At 38.7% G+C, this 8972-nt stretch overlaps 2 long non-coding RNA genes and 1 pseudogene across 2 annotated transcripts in view; 1 reads left to right on the top strand and 2 right to left on the bottom strand.

The window, feature by feature from the left end:
* Positions 1–8972, bottom strand: part of LOC103129515 (glutamate receptor ionotropic, kainate 2-like) — a 293278-nt pseudogene that overhangs the window by 181100 nt on the left and 103206 nt on the right.
* LOC107834216 (uncharacterized) lies at positions 3234–4161 on the top strand. Its single transcript, XR_001660003.1, has 2 exons — positions 3234–3542; positions 3766–4161. It is a non-coding gene; the product is annotated as an uncharacterized LOC107834216 (long non-coding RNA).
* Positions 5404–8972, bottom strand: part of LOC107834219 (uncharacterized) — a 19132-nt gene continuing 15563 nt past the window's right edge. The window contains exon 3 of the long non-coding RNA XR_001660006.1: positions 5404–5414. This is a non-coding gene — a long non-coding RNA (uncharacterized LOC107834219). The remainder of the gene's footprint in view (positions 5415–8972) is intronic.

Below are 8972 nucleotides of genomic sequence, written 5' to 3'. Positions count from 1 at the left end.
GGTGACTCTGGAGAACCTCTACAGAGCCCAAAAGCATTACATTGTAATTTGACTCCACTGCGCACCCAGGTTAATCAAACAGCTGGGTCTCCTTGCGATATCAGCCGATCTGCACCAGATTTTTGTGCATTGTCTGGGAACAATGTCGAAAATGACAGAGTGACTATCTTAAGGGCAGGTTGGGCTGCTCTGTGAGAGCGTGAGCGGTGGCTGAGGGGAGGCGGTGGCTGGGGGGAGGCGGTGCTGAGGGGAGGCGGTGCTGGAACATCCGCGGTGGCCAGGCCTTCGCGGCGCTTGGCTGCGAGGGCCGCTTGTTTTCTTTCTTACCTCACAATTGTATACCAGTTTGTGTTGATCTTTCCCATTAAATCCCAATGAAATGTATTCATGTTTGTGGTTGTAATTTTTTAATGATTACAATTATATTTGCATTTGCTAATATTTAACACTTGTCAACAAATAAGCAATTTCTGCCTGGGGATCAATAAAGTATGTCCTAATCTATTCTATCTCACTGTTCTGGCGAACAATAATCATATCATCTGGATGTGTGGCTTCTAACTGGATTACTCTGGCTTTCTCCCACATTCCACAAATCTATGTGATAGGTTAATACACTCTAAAAATAAAATAGTTGAACCAACTTAAATGAATTGCTTCTATAGGTAACAAGCAATGCAATTAAGTTTATCCAAATTAATTTATTAAGTTTAACTAATTCAACATATTATAATCGTCCAACTCAATTTGTTTTTATTAAGCATGTTTAAGATAACAGATTTAAGTCAGTCTTACTCAAATCAGTTAGTTTACTTCAAAAAATGGTAAATGGACTGAACTTAAATAGAGCTTTTCCAGTCATTTGACCACTCAAAGTACACCAGAGTCACATTCACACACCGATATCCACATTGACATGTGACAGGAGGAAGCTGCAATCAAACCTACAACCTTCTGATCACAAGACGACTACGCTACCCACAGAGCCACGGTCGCTTACCTGGGAAGCTTGAGTCATGGTGTCAGACGTAGGATACAAATATGGTATCGAACTTAATTATTTCAAGTAAAGTCAAAGTAAAAAGGTCATTTACAGAAAAGATTTGTAACTTTTAAGTTAGAGTGTATTTAGAGGACACTGTAAATAGAGTATTAGACTGCAAACTAAGAAGTTTGGAGCCCAAAATATTTAGTTTGGAGCTAATTAAAAGTTTGACTTGACTTTCTGTAGAATTAAGTCAAAGAGATTTTAAATCTTTATTAGAACAAAATAAATTATTTGAGTACCACTGACTTAAATTTGTCCTGTTGAACACCCTTATGAATTAAGTTATAAAAACTTAGCAAATTGAGATGGAAGGACTTAGTGAATTGAGTTGGATGATCAGAATAAATTTAGTTGGTCAGACATAGGATACAAAACTGGCATTGAACTCAATTCTTTTAAGTCAAAGTGGAAAGTTCCTTTAGGTTAAAGATTTGTAAGTTTTGAGTTAAATGAACACAAAAAAGTAAGTTGTCATAGCAAAAGCAAAAAGAATTAAGTGAAATTAATGTAAATAATACATATGNAGCCTTCCTAATGACCTAATTACTCTATTCAGGTGTGGTGCAGCATAGGGACATCTAGTTGCAGGGCTGGAGTTTGACACCTGTGTTATAGACTCTTCACTGTTGCATCTCCAGTCCATCTGTTGTCCAGGGTTAGTTTGATCTAACCATGTTTCTCCTGAAATCTACAATCATCTCATTTGTTTTGTTTACATTAAGATGAGATGATTGTTCCCACACCATGACACAAAGCGGTTCACCTCATCAGTCACAAAGTCGGCCTTCTATCACCTGAAGAACATCTCCAGGATTAGAGGACTGATGTCTCAGTGAAATCTAGAGAAAATCATCCATGCGTTTATCTTTAATCGTATTGATTACTGCAACAGCATCTTCACGTCTGCCTAATAAATCAAACAGCTGCAGCTGATCCAGATGCTGCTGCTCGCGTTCTCACTAAAACCAGGAAGATAGAGCACATAACACCAGTTTTAAAGTCCATACAGTGTCTGTAGGGACTGTACCTAAAAGAATAGACTTTAAAATACTGTTAGTTTATAAATCACTGAATGGCTTAGCACCACAACACATTAAAGATCTGCTGTTGTATCAACCTTCCAGACCTCTCAGGTCTTCTTGTTCTGGTTCTGCTCTGCATCCAGAACCAGAACCAAACGAGGAGAAGCAGCATTCAGCTTCTATGCACCACAAATCTGGAACAAACTTCCAGAAAACTGTAAAAGAGCTGAAACACTGGGTGCCTTTAAATCTCAACTTAAACCCACCTGTTTAGAGTTGTATTTGAAATGTAATCAACTTTATGTATTTAATGATGGCACTTGATTTGATGTAATGATTTGATTGTTGATTCTATGTTAATTATACAAAACATGCCACTGCTCCATTTATGTTAAAGAAACTGTAGCTTTGTTCCATCAGTGGCCATATTATAAATGATGAGGACAGCTTCTCAGATCCTGCCTGACATGATGCCAGGCTGCCTCTCAGTGCTGAGGCCCAGAGCGGACACAGTGCTCTCACAGTTATCCATTCTTTGTGCACAGGAACCTTTTTATTAGCTGTGTGACACCCTGTCAGTCTTCCACAGAGTGATGATGGAAACAGGAAAAGTTAGCAGTTTTAGATTTTTTAAAAGATTTTATTGGCTCTGGTGGCTTTTATCTGAGAGTGGTCAGACTAGAAAGCACATTATGAGAGAGGAGGAAGACATGCAGAAAGGGTCATCAGGCGGGAAATGAACCAGTGACATCTGCCTCCATTCACGGTCACAGGGGTGCCGTATAGAGGGGAAAAGTTATAACAATTCCAAGGGCCCCTGATCAACATGGGGCCCTCCACAATTTTTTTTGTTCATAGAAATTTAAAAAAAAAATGGGGCCCTATCAATTACAAAATTACTTATATTGTGTTTTCTAAAATTGTTTTTAGCAATAAAAATTAAATGTTACCCCTCCCAGACCAAAAAGCAGACATCCATATTTGCCCTAAAGCCCCCCTGGATCTGCATGAAATGGTTCATTACTGCTTGGAGCACTTGNGATTTGTAAGTTTTGAGTTAAATGAACACAAAAAAGTAAGTTGTCATAGCAAAAGCAAAAAGAATTAAGTGAAATTAATGTAAATAATACATATGTAAATAATACATATGAATATGTGTAACCCATGGTGGAAAAACTGCTCTTAGTCCCGCCTTACTGCCCCATTGGTTAGAGTGACAGTCAGTCACACAATGCATGCAGCCAATTGACACACCTGATGTAATTATTTAGGCTTGCTCCAGCTTTCCCCAGTCAGGTGTGAGGGGGAGAGATGGAGACAAAGGAGCTACAGGTTGGTGTTCTCAAGCAATCAGTTATCTCTTTGTTTGTAATGCACTTTTTAACGTTACAATATAAAAATCATGTAGATCCAAAAAATCCAGTGAGTTTGGAGCCTTGAAGCTGCCATGCTCCCAACTATTATTGAAATTGGTAAGTAGTGAGCACAATGTTTTGTTGTTTTAGCATGTTGGTTGGTAGCCAATGCTAATTGTGATCATCAATTGTTGTAATCTAACTTCTTTAAGATAATGAGATAAATGTTTCTTCATTTGGTTTGATAGATTAGATATATTGCATTTATTTCTGTGTGAAACTGAAAACTCTAGTTAACTAGCCGGCTGGAAATTTACTGGTCCTGTTTATTTTAATACAGGCCAGGTGATCCCTTTTTAGGGTAAAAGATGGCGAGCTTCTGAAAACTGGCTGGAGCCAGGAGAGCCCTAAGAATCACTTCATCCTGGTCTGGTCTGTATCAATTCCCCTCCATCTCACCACTCAGGCACACACTCCATTATTCATCTTTTCATCCGAAAGAACTTGCGCTGGGACATTTTCAACTTAAATATCTGGATAATTCAACCATGGACTTTTGAATGTGTGTCGGTCAGGTTTTGGACTGACCAGCGGGGAAGTCAAGACCAGTTGTGCACAAACCAATGAAGGACGGCCGCAGTACTGTGTATATTTTTTTGTTTGTTTTTATTTTTGGTCCTATGTATGTTTGTCTTGCATTGTTCACTTTAATTTTGTCTATTACATGGTATTGAAAGCAATTCTTTTGTATTGTTTTGATTACTGACAGCTCCAGTAGACGAATTCTAGTCTTATTTTTTCCATCCAGTCCTTTTACACTTTAAATAGTGCTACATATGTAAATTAATGTAAATAATGAACTGCAGTCCAAATACACTTTTTAGAGTGTAGTGTATTTCAAATTGCCATTAGTTATGAATGAGTGTGTGCATTGTTGTTTGCCCTGTATATCTGTGTTGCCGTGTGATGGACTGTGACCTGAACGCCTCCCGCCAACTGAATGTTANAGCCTTCCTAATGACCTAATTACTCTATTCAGGTGTGGTGCAGCATAGGGACATCTAGTTGCAGGGCTGGAGTTTGACACCTGTGTTATAGACTCTTCACTGTTGCATCTCCAGTCCATCTGTTGTCCAGGGTTAGTTTGATCTAACCATGTTTCTCCTGAAATCTACAATCATCTCATTTGTTTTGTTTACATTAAGATGAGATGATTGTTCCCACACCATGACACAAAGCGGTTCACCTCATCAGTCACAAAGTCGGCCTTCTATCACCTGAAGAACATCTCCAGGATTAGAGGACTGATGTCTCAGTGAAATCTAGAGAAAATCATCCATGCGTTTATCTTTAATCGTATTGATTACTGCAACAGCATCTTCACGTCTGCCTAATAAATCAAACAGCTGCAGCTGATCCAGATGCTGCTGCTCGCGTTCTCACTAAAACCAGGAAGATAGAGCACATAACACCAGTTTTAAAGTCCATACAGTGTCTGTAGGGACTGTACCTAAAAGAATAGACTTTAAAATACTGTTAGTTTATAAATCACTGAATGGCTTAGCACCACAACACATTAAAGATCTGCTGTTGTATCAACCTTCCAGACCTCTCAGGTCTTCTTGTTCTGGTTCTGCTCTGCATCCAGAACCAGAACCAAACGAGGAGAAGCAGCATTCAGCTTCTATGCACCACAAATCTGGAACAAACTTCCAGAAAACTGTAAAAGAGCTGAAACACTGGGTGCCTTTAAATCTCAACTTAAACCCACCTGTTTAGAGTTGTATTTGAAATGTAATCAACTTTATGTATTTAATGATGGCACTTGATTTAATGTAATGATTTGATTGTTGATTCTATGTTAATTATACAAAACATGCCACTGCTCCATTTATGTTAAAGAAACTGTAGCTTTGTTCCATCAGTGGCCATATTATAAATGATGAGGACAGCTTCTCAGATCCTGCCTGACATGATGCCAGGCTGCCTCTCAGTGCTGAGGCCCAGAGCGGACACAGTCCTCTCATAGTTATCCATTCTTTGTGCACAGGAACCTTTTTATTAGCTGTGTGACACCCTGTCAGTCTTTCACAGAGTGATGATGGAAACAGGAAAAGTTAGCAGTTTTAGATTTTTTAAAAGATTTTATTGGCTCTGGTGGCTTTTATCTGAGAGTGGTCAGACTAGAAAGCACATTATGAGAGAGGAGGAAGACATGCAGAAAGGGTCATCAGGCGGGAAATGAACCAGTGACATCTGCCTCCATTCACGGTCACAGGGGCGCTGTATAGAGGGGAAAAGTTATAACAATTCCAAGGGCCCCTGATCAACATGGGGCCCTCCACAATTTTTTTTGTTCATAGAAATTTAAAAAAAAAATGGGGCCCTATCAATTACAAAATTACTTATATTGTGTTTTCTAAAATTGTTTTTAGCAATAAAAATTAAATGTTACCCCTCCCAGACCAAAAAGCAGACATCCATATTTGCCCTAAAGCCCCCCTGGATCTGCATGAAATGGTTCATTACTGCTTGGAGCACTTGACATTGACGGTGTTCAGCAGCAGTCAGTAGAAGACGAGAACGACTGTGGCAGTTACTATGCTGCAGACTACTGTCTGCCTCCATTTCACTAGCTTTTAATGAATTAAGGAAAGAAATTACCAACATATTCATATATTTAACTTGTCCCTCTTCTAAGTGAAATTAAAGCTGCAGTATGTAACTTTTATAAAAATATATATTTTTACATATTTGTTAAAACTGTCATTATGTTGTGACAGTACAGCATGAGAGATAATCTGTGAAAAATCTATTTCTTCTGCCTTCACCCAGTGCTTTCTAGAAACAACTAATCAGAGGCAGGAGCATTTTAATCACAATCTCATGTTGCTGCTCATCCTTCCTCCCCTCGCTCTGTGCTATGCTGCAGCTAACACAGCCTGTTGTGAATTCTCAGTCTAGTTAGCATAGCTACCAATGACCGCAGATAAACATTTTTCTTGTAATGATAAGATGTTTTTCCACTATTAGCACATTTAGCAGTGAGTGAATGAGGTTGACTGACAGCGCTAAGACCCTTTTCCTGGTTCTGATTGGTTGTTTGTGGCAGGAATGTCGCATTACTTTAGCTAGCAACAGCAGCTCAGGAAGGAGGTGGAGGAGACTGATATTTTCAGATTGTCTGTCTCATAAACTATCACAACATGTTGACAGCTTTAACAAATATGGAGAAAACATTTTTTATTAAAGTTATATACTGCCGCTTGAATAAAATGCAACTACATAGCATTTTTTGAGAAGTCTGGATTGCTTCATCTATATTGTGCATGTTGCCTATGACTGTTACTTGTGGGGAGAGACATTTCAGTATCTAAAACTAATGGAAAAAATTTAAGCAACCTACTTGCATACTGTATGTATCAGTATTGAACCAAAGAAAGCAAGGCAGTTGCAAGCCTTTAAAATTGTGGCGCTTTTGATGGGTTAGACAGACTCAAAAAATTGTAACAGCAGCTGCGTGGGGGGGCCCAATTACATTTTTTGTCAGGGGGCCCAAGATTCCTGGCACCGCCCCTGCATGGTCAGGTTTTTCTCATGCACTACGCCCAGCAATTTCAGTTCAAGTTTTCTACACATAGCTGGAACCATGTTAGTTTCTATCACTGTTTTTGGGAGATTTTTTTATAAATCAGCATTTGTTCTAAAGGTTTTTCTTGTGAACAGAGGCAAAGTCGGAAAAGTATCTCATGAATTAAATATTCTCTTAATTAAAGTCAGCAGCAGTGATGTGAGGAGTGGAGCTAGACACACGTATGCTGGAGGAGTTTTGGCAGCAAAGGTTTCTATTTCTTTCTGCTTCTCCCCAGTGTGAGTCTCATAAGCACCCGTCAGGCAGACTTGCAAATGATTCAGCAGCACCAGCACTTCACTCTATAAACATCTCATTAAAATCAATTATGTCACTCCTGAATGAAATTAAAGCTAAACGCTTTAAAAGCTGTTTTTCCCTTGTGTCAGCCAATATGAGCATTATCCCTGACACACTCTATTTTTCCACCTTATTCTCTCACTTGCTGTCTTCCTCACATGCAAGCACACACATACTCACATGAGTGATTTATTGAATCTCTTAAGCTCTGTTTGATTTCAACACTTATGAATTGTTAAAATGCCCAGGTCTTATTTGGCAACTGCAGAGGTACCCCTGCCCCCAACTCACCATTCCTCACCAACCAGCTTCTCATCATTACCATGGAAACAAAGTGGCAAGAAATAGCTTTCAACCATAGTGGGGATGGGGTTATCATTTCCTAAGGCTCCTTGATTTTTGTTCTCAGCACATAGTACAGCCCTAGACTGACAAAGAAATAAGCTTGAACTGATAAAATATCAAAGACGTGGAATTAAACTGACTAGCAAGATCCTCCAGCAGTAATCTAATTCTATGCAAACAAAACAAGACTTTTCCAACTGCAACATAGTGAGCAATAATGAAAATGGATCATGAATGATTAGAATATGTTGATGTTCTCTGAAAGCAGAAAGATCATAACATTTTATGTTCTTATACAGATACATCAGTTTCCTTGTTTTCCTTAAGCTTATAAAATAAGTTTTATTTTAAAAAGTTAAAGGGTTTTGAAACAAATGAAGTTTTAAAAAGAGATGTTTCAACTGATTAAATTTCATATCATGGAGTATGCAGAAAGAATAGTTAGGCTGAAAGATATATTGCATATTCAGGTCGTGCATAATTTTTTTTGAAAAATATATAAGTAAATAACTAATTACTTTTGAAAAGTTATTAGTAAAATAACTGGATTACTTTCTTGGAGGAGTAATCAGTGACTGTACATTTGAATATGACAAAGCGTTTAATGTCCTTCTATAGTCTCAGCAGACACCAGATCTCATTCTAAATCAGGTATATTCAATAAAAACTCAGTCAAGTTACTAAAATTTCCTCCTAGCACAAAGTCTGCTAGTAAAACATTTAAGTAAATGTGATGCTCACTGTTCACTCAAGAAGAATGAATGCTACAAGATATATGTGTTTCACTCCCGGATGCAGAACCAGCATGAACCTTTTCATAACTTTCTGACAGACTTGAAAGTGAAAGCTCAGTCATGCAATTTTGGCCTGCTAAAAAACTCTATGATCAGAGATCAGATTGTCTTTGGTGTACGTGATGGAAAGCTCAGAGAGACACTGGTGAGAGAAGTGGAACTGACCCTGGAAGCAGCTGCAAAGATGTGCCAGGCAAGTCAACTGTCTCGACAGCAAGTAAGGACATTTTCTGAACTTTTGTCAGGAACTACTTCACAGGTCAGTGATGGAGCAGTGGCAGCAGGAGCTGTGTCCTGCCAGAAGAAATGTCACAGATAAGGCAGCTGCAGGAGGATGGCATCATCAACTGTAAGTGCTGTGAGCCACTAAAGTGAGACAATGTCCTGCCTATGGTAAGCAGTGTTTAAATTGCCATTTTATAAAGCAATGCTTTATGAAGAGGAAGGAAGAAAAGAAGGGGAATTGTGTAAACTTAG

This window comes from Poecilia formosa, unplaced genomic scaffold (genome assembly GCF_000485575.1).
Source record: "Poecilia formosa unplaced genomic scaffold, Poecilia_formosa-5.1.2 Scaffold552, whole genome shotgun sequence".
Classification (NCBI taxonomy): Eukaryota; Metazoa; Chordata; class Actinopteri; order Cyprinodontiformes; family Poeciliidae; genus Poecilia; species Poecilia formosa.
Note: the sequence above shows the minus strand (reverse complement) of the source record. Positions and strands in the feature narration are given on the sequence as shown.